Raw genomic sequence first — 19885 nt, forward strand, 5'->3', positions numbered from 1 at the left:
TAAAAATCGTATAATTTCTGAAAACGTAATTACTTACCTGTTTTGGATAAAGGTCCCAGTACTGAGTCTAGGCACCCAGTACTGGATTACAAAAGTAACGAGAACATACTATACCTGCAACTTGAATTTTCTGCCATAGGGAATCTTAGACTGTTTTCTATGAAATATTTTCTGTCAACTTTTAAAATAGCAAAATATTGTCTAAAAATCATCACAGTAATTAAGTCGACTTTTATCACTTGATTCCAAGTACTGACCCAGGACTGAATCTAGGATCCAGTCCTGGAAATCCAAAAGTAATCCTAAAAGTAATCTGTTGCAAATAACTTGAAACTTCCATTGAGCTCAATGCATTATTGTGTTTAAAATGTTGTTGCCTATTGCAACCACTTGTAACTTTCTACAAAACTCAATTGCATGTTGCAAAAGTATTTATATAAAGCATCTCATTCTGAGAAAGTATATTTTAATACCTATTGTTGGTTCTAAAATAAAACAAGCATATATTTTTTTGTAGATAAACCATTGGCCTAGAGTTCAGTTATTGAGTGTGTGAGACCATTTGCTGACTGAGTGTGTGCAACAAATGCTTTACACTGTCCTCTGATACTGCCTTACTGCTCGACCAAGCTACCACTTTAGAGAGTAAGGTTATATCTAACTTTAGCCTCTGCCAAACCTCTGGGGACTGTGGACTCTGTACACCCTGTACCTATTTGGGAACAGTATATACAGAGCCACTTTCTCACACTGCAGTTCTCCAATATAGGTCTGTCAAGATCATTACTCAATCTACCTTGATTTGGCACAGTATAAAATAAGTCAAGAAGTCTCCTATGAAAAGATATGCAAATCTGTTCGAATCACTTTCCCTAGTCAGGGGACCCACTAGCTGGAAGGGGCAGGGAGGACCAAAATAGCTCATCGGTATAGAACACTGCATGAGCAGCTGATTTTGAGGTGGTAGAAGATAGAGTAATCCAACTGGACCTCAATAAACGGTTTCCTAATGTGCAATAGCCCCTGACCACCTCTGACGCAAAAGTGTAATCTCATACCTTTACAGAATCAGGCATGCTTTCACCTGTTCAAGCTGAACTGACATTGGTCTTCTTGGCCAGCAGGAGTTCCTCTCTTGCAGCTGTTGAGGCTAGAGAACAGAATGACGTGTATTCATTCTTTATGGTAACTCTTCTAGCCCTCCCACTCCATACTACTTTAAAACTTCCGATGTTGCAGACGAGTTCCATCATTGTGACCCATGCTATTTTTCTCAATATTGGCTGGCTCGGCATAACAAGGGATGCCTACAGGACAGCCTAAATTGTGCCGGCAAGCTTCTACAGGGAGTCACTGGCAGATAAAGAGAAACTCAGCCCTAACCTGGCTCTTCTCTCTCACTCTCACTCTCCTTTCCCTTCTGTCCCTCTACCTGTCTCTCACTCTCTAAATACTAGTATTTATGTTGTATTCACTTCCCCGTCACAATCTTTCCGACCCTACTTCCTCTCTCCCTTCAATCAGTTCAACCCTCTTTTTTACTTTAGGAAACTCCACATCTTTTTTAAAGGCCCTTCCCATATTCACACTGCTTCTTGATAAGACATTTTTTTCCTTTCTTTGAAGGATAGTGAAATAGATTTTCTTGAAACATGGTTGGTAAACCATCAATTAATTCCACCTTACTTTATCATTATCCTTACTTATGGAATGCATTTCATCATTAGGACAGCTGCAGTGTTTGCCGGGCAAGGTGGCGTGTGCCTGTTGTCCTAGTTACTTGGGAGGCAGAGGCTTGTGGATTGCTTGAGCTCAGGGGTTCTGGGCTGCACTCAGCTGTGTTGATCAGGTGTCCATGCTGCATTGGGCATCAATATGGTGTTCTAGAGGGAGCTCTAGAATTTCAGGTTGTGTAACGAGAGGTGCACCGACCCAGGCTGGAAACAGAGCAGGCCAAAGCTTCCATGCCCATTGGTAGCAGGACAGCACCTGTGAGCAGTACGTGTAAAACAGCCTGAGCAAAATAGTGAGACCTAGCCTCTCTTTTTTGACTCAAATGTGAAAGTTTTGATTTTTACAAGGTGTAATAAATTATTTTCCCAAAACCAAATCTTTGTTTTCCTTTTGATATTTTTCCAGGAAATATGATGAACATTTGAACTGGGCCACGCATTTCAGCATAGCAGACAATTCTCCAGAATTGAGACATATTGCAACAACAAGCTAGCAGGCGGAGAGGACTGAAAACTCAGTGCAACCTAGAATAAATGGCTGTGTGATTTTCAGCAAGGATGACTCAAATGCATTCTTCCTTTTAGAGCACCTGTAGGATTAAACTGATCTGTCAAGTACAAAAGCATCCTTCATAGAGCAACTTAGAAATGCGCTTGCTGGCCCTTCTGCTGCATTTCTACGTCCAGCTCTAATTCATTTTTTGATTAGCCCTCATTCTTTTCATATGTGAATGAGAAGGAGAAATTACAGGGCCCTTCACTCTTTGAGCGAAACATGAAAAGACTGAGGGCTGTGCAACTCCCAAACGTTGGAGCCTCTGGCCTGTCGACCCTCGAACCTGCTCCTGCTCCAACCCGGCATCTCTTGTGGCCAGCAACCTCACAAACCCTGGAGGACCTGGCTACCTTTTGACTCTAATTCCCTGGGACTCCCATGAGTAGAGGCTCTACTCAAATCTACTTCTAATCCCTGGCAGCAGCCCGGAACCGCGAACCCTTCACACTCTGCACCCACCAAGCCTGGCCTGTGCCAGAGTGAACAAAGACCACAAGGACGACCCCACGGCGACTGTGACCCCGAGTCCGGCACCCAAGGACCTCCCTCGACACTCCTGAAGAAGCCTGCAGCCTCAGAACCAGGTGCCCCCCCAACCGCGATCAACAGAGGGTAAGATTTCCCGACACCAAAAGGTACCCCAGCACCCGGCGCTCCGCGGCCCCCTGTGCCCAATCCCGGGGTACCTACCTATCCTCCAACTACCCAACTTACCTCTCGAAGTGGTGGTGGCACCTGAAGAATCTTCGTCCCCGAGCTTGCAGTCTTTTTCTAAACCAGAGATTTCCCATTCAAATCAATTGAGCGCCCGAATGCTCAAAAGCACCCTGCACCCAGCCGTCCGAGTGGCCCTGGCAGTGCAACCTCTACATCTATCTACTTCCCCACTTGCCCTGGATAAGTGACCAGGAGCCCAGCTCCCACAGCCACGTGGCCTGCTAGTCAGCAGCCACCAACCAAGGCCCCCCTACCTCTCATAGGATAACATTGGGCCTAACTCTCTCTGCACCCGGCCGCCCTTGTGCCGCTGAGGGTGAACCAACTGTACCTACCTGACCCTGGGAGACGCCTGAGTCTATGCCCAGAACCTTAACTCTGCCAGTCGAGTACTTACCTTTAAACCGATAACTCAATCTTCTCCATAGGGTAACATTGACTGGTTTTTCCTGAAATTTCTTCCAAGTGTGGACTTTTCAAAACTTAAAATATTCACCAAAAATCAGCCGAGTAACGAAAACGAAAATACTCACCTGCTATTAGGTGAGCTCCCAGTGCTGGATCTTGGTGCCCAGCACTGACTCTGAAAAATACTTACAACTGTACTTACCAGTAACCCAATTTTCTCCCATAGGAAATCATTGACTGTTTTTCTGTGAAATTTCTTCTAAGTGTCAATTTCTGCAAACTTTAAATATTCTTTAAAAATCGTATAATTTCTGAAAACGTAATTACTTACCTGTTTTGGATAAAGGTCCCAGTACTGAGTCTAGGCACCCAGTACTGGATTACAAAAGTAACGAGAACATACTATACCTGCAACTTGAATTTTCTGCCATAGGGAATCTTAGACTGTTTTCTATGAAATATTTTCTGTCAACTTTTAAAATAGCAAAATATTGTCTAAAAATCATCACAGTAATTAAGTCGACTTTTATCACTTGATTCCAAGTACTGACCCAGGACTGAATCTAGGATCCAGTCCTGGAAATCCAAAAGTAATCCTAAAAGTAATCTGTTGCAAATAACTTGAAACTTCCATTGAGCTCAATGCATTATTGTGTTTAAAATGTTGTTGCCTATTGCAACCACTTGTAACTTTCTACAAAACTCAATTGCATGTTGCAAAAGTATTTATATAAAGCATCTCATTCTGAGAAAGTATATTTTAATACCTATTGTTGGTTCTAAAATAAAACAAGCATATATTTTTTTGTAGATAAACCATTGGCCTAGAGTTCAGTTATTGAGTGTGTGAGACCATTTGCTGACTGAGTGTGTGCAACAAATGCTTTACACTGTCCTCTGATACTGCCTTACTGCTCGACCAAGCTACCACTTTAGAGAGTAAGGTTATATCTAACTTTAGCCTCTGCCAAACCTCTGGGGACTGTGGACTCTGTACACCCTGTACCTATTTGGGAACAGTATATACAGAGCCACTTTCTCACACTGCAGTTCTCCAATATAGGTCTGTCAAGATCATTACTCAATCTACCTTGATTTGGCACAGTATAAAATAAGTCAAGAAGTCTCCTATGAAAAGATATGCAAATCTGTTCGAATCACTTTCCCTAGTCAGGGGACCCACTAGCTGGAAGGGGCAGGGAGGACCAAAATAGCTCATCGGTATAGAACACTGCATGAGCAGCTGATTTTGAGGTGGTAGAAGATAGAGTAATCCAACTGGACCTCAATAAACGGTTTCCTAATGTGCAATAGCCCCTGACCACCTCTGACGCAAAAGTGTAATCTCATACCTTTACAGAATCAGGCATGCTTTCACCTGTTCAAGCTGAACTGACATTGGTCTTCTTGGCCAGCAGGAGTTCCTCTCTTGCAGCTGTTGAGGCTAGAGAACAGAATGACGTGTATTCATTCTTTATGGTAACTCTTCTAGCCCTCCCACTCCATACTACTTTAAAACTTCCGATGTTGCAGACGAGTTCCATCATTGTGACCCATGCTATTTTTCTCAATATTGGCTGGCTCGGCATAACAAGGGATGCCTACAGGACAGCCTAAATTGTGCCGGCAAGCTTCTACAGGGAGTCACTGGCAGATAAAGAGAAACTCAGCCCTAACCTGGCTCTTCTCTCTCACTCTCACTCTCCTTTCCCTTCTGTCCCTCTACCTGTCTCTCACTCTCTAAATACTAGTATTTATGTTGTATTCACTTCCCCGTCACAATCTTTCCGACCCTACTTCCTCTCTCCCTTCAATCAGTTCAACCCTCTTTTTTACTTTAGGAAACTCCACATCTTTTTTAAAGGCCCTTCCCATATTCACACTGCTTCTTGATAAGACATTTTTTTCCTTTCTTTGAAGGATAGTGAAATAGATTTTCTTGAAACATGGTTGGTAAACCATCAATTAATTCCACCTTACTTTATCATTATCCTTACTTATGGAATGCATTTCATCATTAGGACAGCTGCAGTGTTTGCCGGTCAAGGTGGCGTGTGCCTGTTGTCCTAGTTACTTGGGAGGCAGAGGCTTGTGGATTGCTTGAGCTCAGGGGTTCTGGGCTGCACTCAGCTGTGTTGATCAGGTGTCCATGCTGCATTGGGCATCAATATGGTGTTCTAGAGGGAGCTCTAGAATTTCAGGTTGTGTAACGAGAGGTGCACCGACCCAGGCTGGAAACAGAGCAGGCCAAAGCTTCCATGCCCATTGGTAGCAGGACAGCACCTGTGAGCAGTACGTGTAAAACAGCCTGAGCAAAATAGTGAGACCTAGCCTCTCTTTTTTGACTCAAATGTGAAAGTTTTGATTTTTACAAGGTGTAATAAATTATTTTCCCAAAACCAAATCTTTGTTTTCCTTTTGATATTTTTCCAGGAAATATGATGAACATTTGAACTGGGCCACGCATTTCAGCATAGCAGACAATTCTCCAGAATTGAGACATATTGCAACAACAAGCTAGCAGGCGGAGAGGACTGAAAACTCAGTGCAACCTAGAATAAATGGCTGTGTGATTTTCAGCAAGGATGACTCAAATGCATTCTTCCTTTTAGAGCACCTGTAGGATTAAACTGATCTGTCAAGTACAAAAGCATCCTTCATAGAGCAACTTAGAAATGCGCTTGCTGGCCCTTCTGCTGCATTTCTACGTCCAGCTCTAATTCATTTTTTGATTAGCCCTCATTCTTTTCATATGTGAATGAGAAGGAGAAATTACAGGGCCCTTCACTCTTTGAGCGAAACATGAAAAGACTGAGGGCTGTGCAACTCCCAAACGTTGGAGCCTCTGGCCTGTCGACCCTCGAACCTGCTCCTGCTCCAACCCGGCATCTCTTGTGGCCAGCAACCTCACAAACCCTGGAGGACCTGGCTACCTTTTGACTCTAATTCCCTGGGACTCCCATGAGTAGAGGCTCTACTCAAATCTACTTCTAATCCCTGGCAGCAGCCCGGAACCGCGAACCCTTCACACTCTGCACCCACCAAGCCTGGCCTGTGCCAGAGTGAACAAAGACCACAAGGACGACCCCACGGCGACTGTGACCCCGAGTCCGGCACCCAAGGACCTCCCTCGACACTCCTGAAGAAGCCTGCAGCCTCAGAACCAGGTGCCCCCCCAACCGCGATCAACAGAGGGTAAGATTTCCCGACACCAAAAGGTACCCCAGCACCCGGCGCTCCGCGGCCCCCTGTGCCCAATCCCGGGGTACCTACCTATCCTCCAACTACCCAACTTACCTCTCGAAGTGGTGGTGGCACCTGAAGAATCTTCGTCCCCGAGCTTGCAGTCTTTTTCTAAACCAGAGATTTCCCATTCAAATCAATTGAGCGCCCGAATGCTCAAAAGCACCCTGCACCCAGCCGTCCGAGTGGCCCTGGCAGTGCAACCTCTACATCTATCTACTTCCCCACTTGCCCTGGATAAGTGACCAGGAGCCCAGCTCCCACAGCCACGTGGCCTGCTAGTCAGCAGCCACCAACCAAGGCCCCCCTACCTCTCATAGGATAACATTGGGCCTAACTCTCTCTGCACCCGGCCGCCCTTGTGCCGCTGAGGGTGAACCAACTGTACCTACCTGACCCTGGGAGACGCCTGAGTCTATGCCCAGAACCTTAACTCTGCCAGTCGAGTACTTACCTTTAAACCGATAACTCAATCTTCTCCATAGGGTAACATTGACTGGTTTTTCCTGAAATTTCTTCCAAGTGTGGACTTTTCAAAACTTAAAATATTCACCAAAAATCAGCCGAGTAACGAAAACGAAAATACTCACCTGCTATTAGGTGAGCTCCCAGTGCTGGATCTTGGTGCCCAGCACTGACTCTGAAAAATACTTACAACTGTACTTACCAGTAACCCAATTTTCTCCCATAGGAAATCATTGACTGTTTTTCTGTGAAATTTCTTCTAAGTGTCAATTTCTGCAAACTTTAAATATTCTTTAAAAATCGTATAATTTCTGAAAACGTAATTACTTACCTGTTTTGGATAAAGGTCCCAGTACTGAGTCTAGGCACCCAGTACTGGATTACAAAAGTAACGAGAACATACTATACCTGCAACTTGAATTTTCTGCCATAGGGAATCTTAGACTGTTTTCTATGAAATATTTTCTGTCAACTTTTAAAATAGCAAAATATTGTCTAAAAATCATCACAGTAATTAAGTCGACTTTTATCACTTGATTCCAAGTACTGACCCAGGACTGAATCTAGGATCCAGTCCTGGAAATCCAAAAGTAATCCTAAAAGTAATCTGTTGCAAATAACTTTAAACTTCCATTGAGCTCAATGCATTATTGTGTTTAAAATGTTGTTGCCTATTGCAACCACTTGTAACTTTCTACAAAACTCAATTGCATGTTGCAAAAGTATTTATATAAAGCATCTCATTCTGAGAAAGTATATTTTAATACCTATTGTTGGTTCTAAAATAAAACAAGCATATATTTTTTTGTAGATAAACCATTGGCCTAGAGTTCAGTTATTGAGTGTGTGAGACCATTTGCTGACTGAGTGTGTGCAACAAATGCTTTACACTGTCCTCTGATACTGCCTTACTGCTCGACCAAGCTACCACTTTAGAGAGTAAGGTTATATCTAACTTTAGCCTCTGCCAAACCTCTGGGGACTGTGGACTCTGTACACCCTGTACCTATTTGGGAACAGTATATACAGAGCCACTTTCTCACACTGCAGTTCTCCAATATAGGTCTGTCAAGATCATTACTCAATCTACCTTGATTTGGCACAGTATAAAATAAGTCAAGAAGTCTCCTATGAAAAGATATGCAAATCTGTTCGAATCACTTTCCCTAGTCAGGGGACCCACTAGCTGGAAGGGGCAGGGAGGACCAAAATAGCTCATCGGTATAGAACACTGCATGAGCAGCTGATTTTGAGGTGGTAGAAGATAGAGTAATCCAACTGGACCTCAATAAACGGTTTCCTAATGTGCAATAGCCCCTGACCACCTCTGACGCAAAAGTGTAATCTCATACCTTTACAGAATCAGGCATGCTTTCACCTGTTCAAGCTGAACTGACATTGGTCTTCTTGGCCAGCAGGAGTTCCTCTCTTGCAGCTGTTGAGGCTAGAGAACAGAATGACGTGTATTCATTCTTTATGGTAACTCTTCTAGCCCTCCCACTCCATACTACTTTAAAACTTCCGATGTTGCAGACGAGTTCCATCATTGTGACCCATGCTATTTTTCTCAATATTGGCTGGCTCGGCATAACAAGGGATGCCTACAGGACAGCCTAAATTGTGCCGGCAAGCTTCTACAGGGAGTCACTGGCAGATAAAGAGAAACTCAGCCCTAACCTGGCTCTTCTCTCTCACTCTCACTCTCCTTTCCCTTCTGTCCCTCTACCTGTCTCTCACTCTCTAAATACTAGTATTTATGTTGTATTCACTTCCCCGTCACAATCTTTCCGACCCTACTTCCTCTCTCCCTTCAATCAGTTCAACCCTCTTTTTTACTTTAGGAAACTCCACATCTTTTTTAAAGGCCCTTCCCATATTCACACTGCTTCTTGATAAGACATTTTTTTCCTTTCTTTGAAGGATAGTGAAATAGATTTTCTTGAAACATGGTTGGTAAACCATCAATTAATTCCACCTTACTTTATCATTATCCTTACTTATGGAATGCATTTCATCATTAGGACAGCTGCAGTGTTTGCCGGGCAAGGTGGCGTGTGCCTGTTGTCCTAGTTACTTGGGAGGCAGAGGCTTGTGGATTGCTTGAGCTCAGGGGTTCTGGGCTGCACTCAGCTGTGTTGATCAGGTGTCCATGCTGCATTGGGCATCAATATGGTGTTCTAGAGGGAGCTCTAGAATTTCAGGTTGTGTAACGAGAGGTGCACCGACCCAGGCTGGAAACAGAGCAGGCCAAAGCTTTCATGCCCATTGGTAGCAGGACAGCACCTGTGAGCAGTACGTGTAAAACAGCCTGAGCAAAATAGTGAGACCTAGCCTCTCTTTTTTGACTCAAATGTGAAAGTTTTGATTTTTACAAGGTGTAATAAATTATTTTCCCAAAACCAAATCTTTGTTTTCCTTTTGATATTTTTCCAGGAAATATGATGAACATTTGAACTGGGCCACGCATTTCAGCATAGCAGACAATTCTCCAGAATTGAGACATATTGCAACAACAAGCTAGCAGGCGGAGAGGACTGAAAACTCAGTGCAACCTAGAATAAATGGCTGTGTGATTTTCAGCAAGGATGACTCAAATGCATTCTTCCTTTTAGAGCACCTGTAGGATTAAACTGATCTGTCAAGTACAAAAGCATCCTTCATAGAGCAACTTAGAAATGCGCTTGCTGGCCCTTCTGCTGCATTTCTACGTCCAGCTCTAATTCATTTTTTGATTAGCCCTCATTCTTTTCATATGTGAATGAGAAGGAGAAATTACAGGGCCCTTCACTCTTTGAGCGAAACATGAAAAGACTGAGGGCTGTGCAACTCCCAAACGTTGGAGCCTCTGGCCTGTCGACCCTCGAACCTGCTCCTGCTCCAACCCGGCATCTCTTGTGGCCAGCAACCTCACAAACCCTGGAGGACCTGGCTACCTTTTGACTCTAAACCCCTGGGACTCCCATGAGTAGAGGCTCTACTCAAATCTACTTCTAATCCCTGGCAGCAGCCCGGAACCGCAAACCCTTCACACTCTGCACCCACCAAGCCTGGCCTGTGCCAGAGTGAACAAAGACCACAAGGACGACCCCACGGCGACTGTGACCCCGAGTCCGGCACCCAAGGACCTCCCTCGACACTCCTGAAGAAGCCTGCAGCCTCAGAACCAGGTGCCCCCCCAACCGCGATCAACAGAGGGTAAGATTTCCCGACACCAAAAGGTACCCCTGCACCCGGCGCTCCGCGGCCCCCTGTGCCCAATCCCGGGGTACCTACCTATCCTCCAACTACCCAACTTACCTCTCGAAGTGGTGGTGGCACCTGAAGAATCTTCGTCCCCGAGCTTGAAGTCTTTTTGGAAACCAGAGATTTCCCATTCAAATCAATTGAGCGCCCGAATGCTCAAAAGCACCCTGCACCCAGCCGTCCGAGTGGCCCTGGCAGTGCAACCTCTACATCTATCTACTTCCCCACTTGCCCTGGATAAGTGACCAGGAGCCCAGCTCCCACAGCCACGTGGCCTGCTAGTCAGCAGCCACCAACCAAGGCCCCCCTACCTCTCATAGGATAACATTGGGCCTAACTCTCTCTGCACCCGGCCGCCCTTGTGCCGCTGAGGGTGAACCAACTGTACCTACCTGACCCTGGGAGACGCCTGAGTCTATGCCCAGAACCTTAACTCTGCCAGTCGAGTACTTACCTTTAAACCGATAACTCAATCTTCTCCATAGGGTAACATTGACTGGTTTTTCCTGAAATTTCTTCCAAGTGTGGACTTTTCAAAACTTAAAATATTCACCAAAAATCAGCCGAGTAACAAAAACGAAAATACTCACCTGCTATTAGGTGAGCTCCCAGTGCTGGATCTTGGTGTCCAGCACTGACTCTGAAAAATACTTACAACTGTACTTACCAGTAACCCAATTTTCTCCCATAGGAAATCATTGACTGTTTTTCTGTGAAATTTCTTCTAAGTGTCAATTTCTGCAAACTTTAAATATTCTTTAAAAATCGTATAATTTCTGAAAACGTAATTACTTACCTGTTTTGGATAAAGGTCCCAGTACTGAGTCTAGGCACCCAGTACTGGATTACAAAAGTAACGAGAACATACTATACCTGCAACTTGAATTTTCTGCCATAGGGAATCTTAGACTGTTTTCTATGAAATATTTTCTGTCAACTTTTAAAATAGCAAAATATTGTCTAAAAATCATCACAGTAATTAAGTCGACTTTTATCACTTGATTCCAAGTACTGACCCAGTACTGAATCTAGGATCCAGTCCTGGAAATCCAAAAGTAATCCTAAAAGTAATCTGTTGCAAATAACTTGAAACTTCCATTGAGCTCAATGCATTATTGTGTTTAAAATGTTGTTGCCTATTGCAACCACTTGTAACTTTCTACAAAACTCAATTGCATGTTGCAAAAGTATTTATATAAAGCATCTCATTCTGAGAAAGTATATTTTAATACCTATTGTTGGTTCTAAAATAAAACAAGCATATATTTTTTTGTAGATAAACCATTGGCCTAGAGTTCAGTTATTGAGTGTGTGAGACCATTTGCTGACTGAGTGTGTGCAACAAATGCTTTACACTGTCCTCTGATACTGCCTTACTGCTCGACCAAGCTACCACTTTAGAGAGTAAGGTTATATCTAACTTTAGCCTCTGCCAAACCTCTGGGGACTGTGGACTCTGTACACCCTGTACCTATTTGGGAACAGTATATACAGAGCCACTTTCTCACACTGCAGTTCTCCAATATAGGTCTGTCAAGATCATTACTCAATCTACCTTGATTTGGCACAGTATAAAATAAGTCAAGAAGTCTCCTATGAAAAGATATGCAAATCTGTTCGAATCACTTTCCCTAGTCAGGGGACCCACTAGCTGGAAGGGGCAGGGAGGACCAAAATAGCTCATCGGTATAGAACATTGCATGAGCAGCTGATTTTGAGGTGGTAGAAGATAGAGTAATCCAACTGGACCGCAATAAACGGTTTCCTAATGTGCAATAGCCCCTGACCACCTCTGACGCAAAAGTGTAATCTCATACCTTTACAGAATCAGGCATGCTTTCACCTGTTCAAGCTGAACTGACATTGGTCTTCTTGGCCAGCAGGAGTTCCTCTCTTGCAGCTGTTGAGGCTAGAGAACAGAATGACGTGTATTCATTCTTTATGGTAACTCTTCTAGCCCTCCCACTCCATACTACTTTAAAACTTCCGATGTTGCAGACGAGTTCCATCATTGTGACCCATGCTATTTTTCTCAATATTGGCTGGCTCGGCATAACAAGGGATGCCTACAGGACAGCCTAAATTGTGCCGGCAAGCTTCTACAGGGAGTCACTGGCAGATAAAGAGAAACTCAGCCCTAACCTGGCTCTTCTCTCTCACTCTCACTCTCCTTTCCCTTCTGTCCCTCTACCTGTCTCTCACTCTCTAAATACTAGTATTTATGTTGTATTCACTTCCCCGTCACAATCTTTCCGACCCTACTTCCTCTCTCCCTTCAATCAGTTCAACCCTCTTTTTTACTTTAGGAAACTCCACATCTTTTTTAAAGGCCCTTCCCATATTCACACTGCTTCTTGATAAGACATTTTTTTCCTTTCTTTGAAGGATAGTGAAATTGATTTTCTTGAAACATGGTTGGTAAACCATCAATTCATTCCACCTTACTTTATCATTATCCTTACTTATGGAATGCATTTCATCATTAGGACAGCTGCAGTGTTTGCCGGGCAAGGTGGCGTGTGCCTGTTGTCCTAGTTACTTGGGAGGCAGAGGCTTGTGGATTGCTTGAGCTCAGGGGTTCTGGGCTGCACTCAGCTGTGTTGATCAGGTGTCCATGCTGCATTGGGCATCAATATGGTGTTCTAGAGAGAGCTCTAGAATTTCAGGTTGTGTAACGAGAGGTGCACCGACCCAGGCTGGAAACAGAGCAGGCCAAAGCTTCCATGCCCATTGGTAGCAGGACAGCACCTGTGAGCAGTACGTGTAAAACAGCCTGAGCAAAATAGTGAGACCTAGCCTCTCTTTTTTGACTCAAATGTGAAAGTTTTGATTTTTACAAGGTGTAATAAATTATTTTCCCAAAACCAAATCTTTGTTTTCCTTTTGATATTTTTCCAGGAAATATGATGAACATTTGAACTGGGCCACGCATTTCAGCATAGCAGACAATTCTCCAGAATTGAGACATATTGCAACAACAAGCTAGCAGGCAGAGAGGACTGAAAACTCAGTGCAACCTAGAATAAATGGCTGTGTGATTTTCAGCAAGGATGACTCAAATGCATTCTTCCTTTTAGAGCACCTGTAGGATTAAACTGATCTGTCAAGTACAAAAGCATCCTTCATAGAGCAACTTAGAAATGCGCTTGCTGGCCCTTCTGCTGCATTTCTACGTCCAGCTCCAATTCATTTTTTGATTAGCCCTCATTCTTTTCATATGTGAATGAGAAGGAGAAATTACAGGGCCCTTCACTCTTTGAGCGAAACATGAAAAGACTGAGGGCTGTGCAACTCCCAAACGTTGGAGCCTCTGGCCTGTCGACCCTCGAACCTGCTCCTGCTCCAACCCGGCATCTCTTGTGGCCAGCAACCTCACAAACCCTGGAGGACCTGGCTACCTTTTGACTCTAAACCCCTGGGACTCCCATGAGTAGAGGCTCTACTCAAATCTACTTCTAATCCCTGGCAGCAGCCCGGAACCGCGAACCCTTCACACTCTGCACCCACCAAGCCTGGCCTGTGCCAGAGTGAACAAAGACCACAAGGACGACCCCACGGCGACTGTGACCCCGAGTCCGGCACCCAAGGACCTCCCTCGACACTCCTGAAGAAGCCTGCAGCCTCAGAACCAGGTGCCCCCCCAACCGCGATCAACAGAGGGTAAGATTTCCCGACACCAAAATGTACCCCTGCACCCGGCGCTCCGCGGCCCCCTGTGCCCAATCCCGGGGTACCTACCTATCCTCCAACTACCCAACTTACCTCTCGAAGTGGTGGTGGCACCTGAAGAATCTTCGTCCCCGAGCTTGCAGTCTTTTTCTAAACCAGAGATTTCCCATTCAAATCAATTGAGCGCCCGAATGCTCAAAAGCACCCTGCACCCAGCCGTCCGAGTGGCCCTGGCAGTGCAACCTCTACATCTATCTACTTCCCCACTTGCCCTGGATAAGTGACCAGGAGCCCAGCTCCCACAGCCACGTGGCCTGCTAGTCAGCAGCCACCAACCAAGGCCCCCCTACCTCTCATAGGATAACATTGGGCCTAACTCTCTCTGCACCCGGCCGCCCTTGTGCCGCTGAGGGTGAACCAACTGTACCTACCTGACCCTGGGAGACGCCTGAGTCTATGCCCAGAACCTTAACTCTGCCAGTCGAGTACTTACCTTTAAACCGATAACTCAATCTTCTCCATAGGGTAACATTGACTGGTTTTTCCTGAAATTTCTTCCAAGTGTGGACTTTTCAAAACTTAAAATATTCACCAAAAATCAACCGAGTAACGAAAACGAAAATACTCACCTGCTATTAGGTGAGCTCCCAGTGCTGGATCTTGGTGCCCAACACTGACTCTGAAAAATACTTACAACTGTACTTACCAGTAACCAATTTTCTCCCATAGGAAATCATTGACTGTTTTTCTGTGAAATTTCTTCTAAGTGTCAATTTCTGCAAACTTTAAATATTCTTTAAAAATCGTATAATTTCTGAAAACGTAATTACTTACCTGTTTTGGATAAAGGTCCCAGTACTGAGTCTAGGCACCCAGTACTGGATTACAAAAGTAACGAGAACATACTATACCTGCAACTTGAATTTTCTGCCATAGGGAATCTTAGACTGTTTTCTATTAAATATTTTCTGTCAACTTTTAAAATAGCAAAATATTGTCTAAAAATCATCACAGTAATTAAGTCGACTTTTATCACTTGATTCCAAGTACTGACCCAGGACTGAATCTAGGATCCAGTCCTGGAAATCCAAAAGTAATCCTAAAAGTAATCTGTTGCAAATAACTTGAAACTTCCATTGAGCTCAATGCATTATTGTGTTTAAAATGTTGTTGCCTATTGCAACCACTTGTAACTTTCTACAAAAGTCAATTGCATATTGCTAAAGTATTTATATAAAGCATCTCATTCTGAGAAAGTATATTTTAATACCTATTGTTGGTTCTAAAATAAAACAAGCATATATTTTTTGTAGATAAACCATAGGCCTAGAGTTCAGTTATTGAGTGTGTGAGACCATTTGCTGACTGAGTGTGTGCAACAAATGCTTTACACTGTCCTCTGATACTGCCTTACTGCTCGACCAAGCTACCACTTTAGAGAGTAAGGTTATATCTAACTTTAGCCTCTGCCAAACCTCTGGGGACTGTGGACTCTGTACACCCTGTACCTATTTGGGAACAGCATATACAGAGCCACTTTCTCACACTGCAGTTCTCCAATATAGGTCTGTCAAGATCATTACTCAATCTACCTTGATTTGGCACAGTATAAAATAAGTCAAGAAGTCTCCTATGAAAAGATATGCAAATCTGTTCGAATCACTTTCCCTAGTCAGGGGACCCACTAGCTGGAAGGGGCAGGGAGGACCAAAATAGCTCATCGGTATAGAACACTGCATGAGCAGCTGATTTTGAGGTGGTAGAAGATAGAGTAATCCAACTGGACCTCAATAAACGGTTTCCTAATGTGCAATAGCCCCTGACCACCTCTGACGCAAAAGTGTAATCTCATACCTTTGCAGAATCAGGCATGCTTTCACCTGTTCAAGCTGAACTGACATTGGTCTTCTTGGCCAGCAGGAGTTCCTCTCTTGCAGCTGTTGAGGCTAGAGAACAGAATGACGTGTATTCATTCTTTATGGTAACTCTTCTAGCCCTCCCACTCCATACTACTTTAAAACTTCCGATGTTGCAGACGAGTTCTATCATTGTGACCCATGCTATTTTTCTCAATATTGGCTGGCTCGGCATAACAAGGGATGCCTACAGGACAGCCTAAATTGTGCCGGCAAGCTTCTACAGGGAGTCACTGGCAGATAAAGAGAAACTCAGCCCTAACCTGGCTCTTCTCTCTCACTCTCACTCTCCTTTCCCTTCTGTCCCTCTACCTGTCTCTCACTCTCTAAATACTAGTATTTATGTTGTATTCACTTCCCCGTCACAATCTTTCCGACCCTACTTCCTCTCTCCCTTCAATCAGTTCAACCCTCTTTTTTACTTTAGGAAACTCCACATCTTTTTTAAAGGCCCTTCCCATATTCACACTGCTTCTTGATAAGACATTTTTTTCCTTTCTTTGAAGGATAGTGAAATTGATTTTCTTGAAACATGGTTGGTAAACCATCAATTCATTCCACCTTACTTTATCATTATCCTTACTTATGGAATGCATTTCATCATTAGGACAGCTGCAGTGTTTGCCGGGCAAGGTGGCGTGTGCCTGTTGTCCTAGTTACTTGGGAGGCAGAGGCTTGTGGATTGCTTGAGCTCAGGGGTTCTGGGCTGCACTCAGCTGTGTTGATCAGGTGTCCATGCTGCATTGGGCATCAATATGGTGTTCTAGAGGGAGCTCTAGAATTTCAGGTTGTGTAACGAGAGGTGCACCGACCCAGGCTGGAAACAGAGCAGGCCAAAGCTTCCATGCCCATTGGTAGCAGGACAGCACCTGTGAGCAGTACATGTAAAACAGCCTGAGCAAAATAGTGAGACCTAGCCTCTCTTTTTTTGACTCAAATGTGAAAGTTTTGATTTTTACAAGGTGTAATAAATTATTTTCCCAAAACCAAATCTTTGTTTTCCTTTTGATATTTTTCCAGGAAATATGATGAACATTTGAACTGGGCCACGCATTTCAGCATAGCAGACAATTCTCCAGAATTGAGACATATTGCAACAACAAGCTAGCAGGCGGAGAGGACTGAAAACTCAGTGCAACCTAGAATAAATGGCTGTGTGATTTTCAGCAAGGATGACTCAAATGCATTCTTCCTTTTAGAGCACCTGTAGGATTAAACTGATCTGTCAAGTACAAAAGCATCCTTCATAGAGCAACTTAGAAATGCGCTTGCTGGCCCTTCTGCTGCATTTCTACGTCCAGCTCTAATTCATTTTTTGATTAGCCCTCATTCTTTTCATATGTGAATGAGAAGGAGAAATTACAGGGCCCTTCACTCTTTGAGCGAAACATGAAAAGACTGAGGGCTGTGCAACTCCCAAACGTTGGAGCCTCTGGCCTGTCGACCCTCGAACCTGCTCCTGCTCCAACCCGGCATCTCTTGTGGCCAGCAACCTCACAAACCCTGGAGGACCTGGCTACCTTTTGACTCTAATTCCCTGGGACTCCCATGAGTAGAGGCTCTACTCAAATCTACTTCTAATCCCTGGCAGCAGCCCGGAACCGCGAACCCTTCACACTCTGCACCCACCAAGCCTGGCCTGTGCCAGAGTGAACAAAGACCACAAGGACGACCCCACGGCGACTGTGACCCCGAGTCCGGCACCCAAGGACCTCCCTCGACACTCTTGAAGAAGCCTGCAGCCTCAGAACCAGGTGCCCCCCCAACCGCGATCAACAGAGGGTAAGATTTCCCGACACCAAAAGGTACCCCTGCACCCGGCGCTCCGCAGCCCCCTGTGCCCAATCCCGGGGTACCTACCTATCCTCCAACTACCCAACTTACCTCTCGAAGTGGTGGTGGCACCTGAAGAATCTTCGTCCCCGAGCTTGCAGTCTTTTTCTAAACCAGAGATTTCCCATTCAAATCAATTGAGCGCCCGAATGCTCAAAAGCACCCTGCACCCAGCCGTCCGAGTGGCCCTGGCAGTGCAACCTCTACATCTATCTACTTCCCCACTTGCCCTGGAAAAGTGACCAGGAGCCCAGCTCCCACAGCCACGTGGCCTGCTAGTCAGCAGCCACCAACCAAGGCCCCCCTACCTCTCATAGGATAACATTGGGCCTAACTCTCTCTGCACCCGGCCGCCCTTGTGCCGCTGAGGGTGAACCAACTGTACCTACCTGACCCTGGGAGACGCCTGAGTCTATGCCCAGAACCTTAACTCTGCCAGTCGAGTACTTACCTTTAAACCGATAACTCAATCTTCTCCATAGGGTAACATTGACTGGTTTTTCCTGAAATTTCTTCCAAGTGTGGACTTTTCAAAACTTAAAATATTCACCAAAAATCAGCCGAGTAACGAAAACGAAAATACTCACCTGCTATTAGGTGAGCTCGCAGTGCTGGATCTTGGTGCCCAGCACTGACTCTGAAAAATACTTACAACTGTACTTACCAGTAACCCAATTTTCTCCCATAGGAAATCATTGACTGTTTTTCTGTGAAATTTCTTCTAAGTGTCAATTTCTGCAAACTTTAAATATTCTTTAAAAATCGTATAATTTCTGAAAACGTAATTACTTACCTGTTTTGGATAAAGGTCCCAGTACTGAGTCTAGGCACCCAGTACTGGATTACAAAAGTAACGAGAACATACTATACCTGCAACTTGAATTTTCTGCCATAGGGAATCTTAGACTGTTTTCTATTAAATATTTTCTGTCAACTTTTAAAATAGCAAAATATTGTCTAAAAATCATCACAGTAATTAAGTCGACTTTTATCACTTGATTCCAAGTACTGACCCAGGACTGAATCTAGGATCCAGTCCTGGAAATCCAATAGTAATCCTAAAAGTAATCTGTTGCAAATAACTTGAAACTTCCATTGAGCTCAATGCATTATTGTGTTTAAAATGTTGTTGCCTATTGCAACCACTTGTAACTTTCTACAAAAGTCAATTGCATATTGCAAAAGTATTTATATAAAGCATCTCATTCTGAGAAAGTATATTTTAATACCTATTGTTGGTTCTAAAATAAAACAAGCATATATTTTTTGTAGATAAACCATAGGCCTAGAGTTCAGTTATTGAGTGTGTGAGACCATTTGCTGACTGAGTGTGTGCAACAAATGCTTTACACTGTCCTCTGATACTGCCTTACTGCTCGACCAAGCTACCACTTTAGAGAGTAAGGTTATATCTAACTTTAGCCTCTGCCAAACCTCTGGGGACTGTGGACTCTGTACACCCTGTACCTATTTGGGAACAGTATATACAGAGCCACTTTCTCACACTGCAGTTATCCAATATAGGTCTGTCAAGATCATTACTCAATCTACCTTGATTTGCCACTGTATAAAATAAGTCAAGAAGTCTCCTATGAAAAGATATGCAAATCTGTTCGAATCACTTTCCCTAGTCAGGAGACCCACTAGCTGGAAGGGGCAGGGAGGACCAAAATAGCTCATCGGTATAGAACACTGCATGAGCAGCTGATTTTGAGGTGGTAGAAGATAGAGTAATCCAACTGGACCTCAATAAACGGTTTCCTAATGTGCAATAGCCCCTGACCACCTCTGACGCATAAGTGTAATCTCATACCTTTGCAAAATCAGGCATGCTTTCACCTGTTCAAGCTGAACTGACATTGGTCTTCTTGGCCAGCAGGAGTTCCTCTCTTGCAGCTGTTGAGGCTAGAGAACAGAATGACGTGTATTCATTCTTTATGGTAACTCTTCTAGCCCTCCTACTCCATACTACTTTAAAACTTCCGATGTTGCAGACGAGTTCCATCATTGTGACCCATGCTATTTTTCTCAATATTGGCTGGCTCGGCATAACAAGGGATGCCTACAGGACAGCCTAAATTGTGCCGGCAAGCTTCTACAGG

The 19885-nt window shown here is 44.2% G+C and overlaps 5 non-coding genes across 5 annotated transcripts; all 5 read left to right on the forward strand.

Annotated features, from left to right (window-relative positions):
• Positions 1–1743: 1743 nt before the first annotated feature.
• Positions 1744–2043, forward strand: LOC146854658 (signal recognition particle RNA). The gene has a single exon (XR_014959088.1).
• Positions 2044–5451: 3408 nt separating this feature from the next.
• Positions 5452–5751, forward strand: LOC146854659 (signal recognition particle RNA). The gene has a single exon (XR_014959336.1).
• Positions 5752–9159: 3408 nt separating this feature from the next.
• LOC146854660 (signal recognition particle RNA) lies at positions 9160–9459 on the forward strand. The gene has a single exon (XR_014959215.1).
• Positions 9460–12867: 3408 nt separating this feature from the next.
• Positions 12868–13167, forward strand: LOC146854661 (signal recognition particle RNA). Its single transcript, XR_014959212.1, has one exon.
• Positions 13168–16573: 3406 nt separating this feature from the next.
• Positions 16574–16873, forward strand: LOC146854662 (signal recognition particle RNA). The gene has a single exon (XR_014959228.1).
• The last annotated feature ends 3012 nt before the right edge of the window (positions 16874–19885 follow it).

Source organism: Triturus cristatus, chromosome 4_1 (genome assembly GCF_964204655.1).
Source record: "Triturus cristatus chromosome 4_1, aTriCri1.1, whole genome shotgun sequence".
Taxonomy (NCBI): domain Eukaryota; kingdom Metazoa; phylum Chordata; class Amphibia; order Caudata; family Salamandridae; genus Triturus; species Triturus cristatus.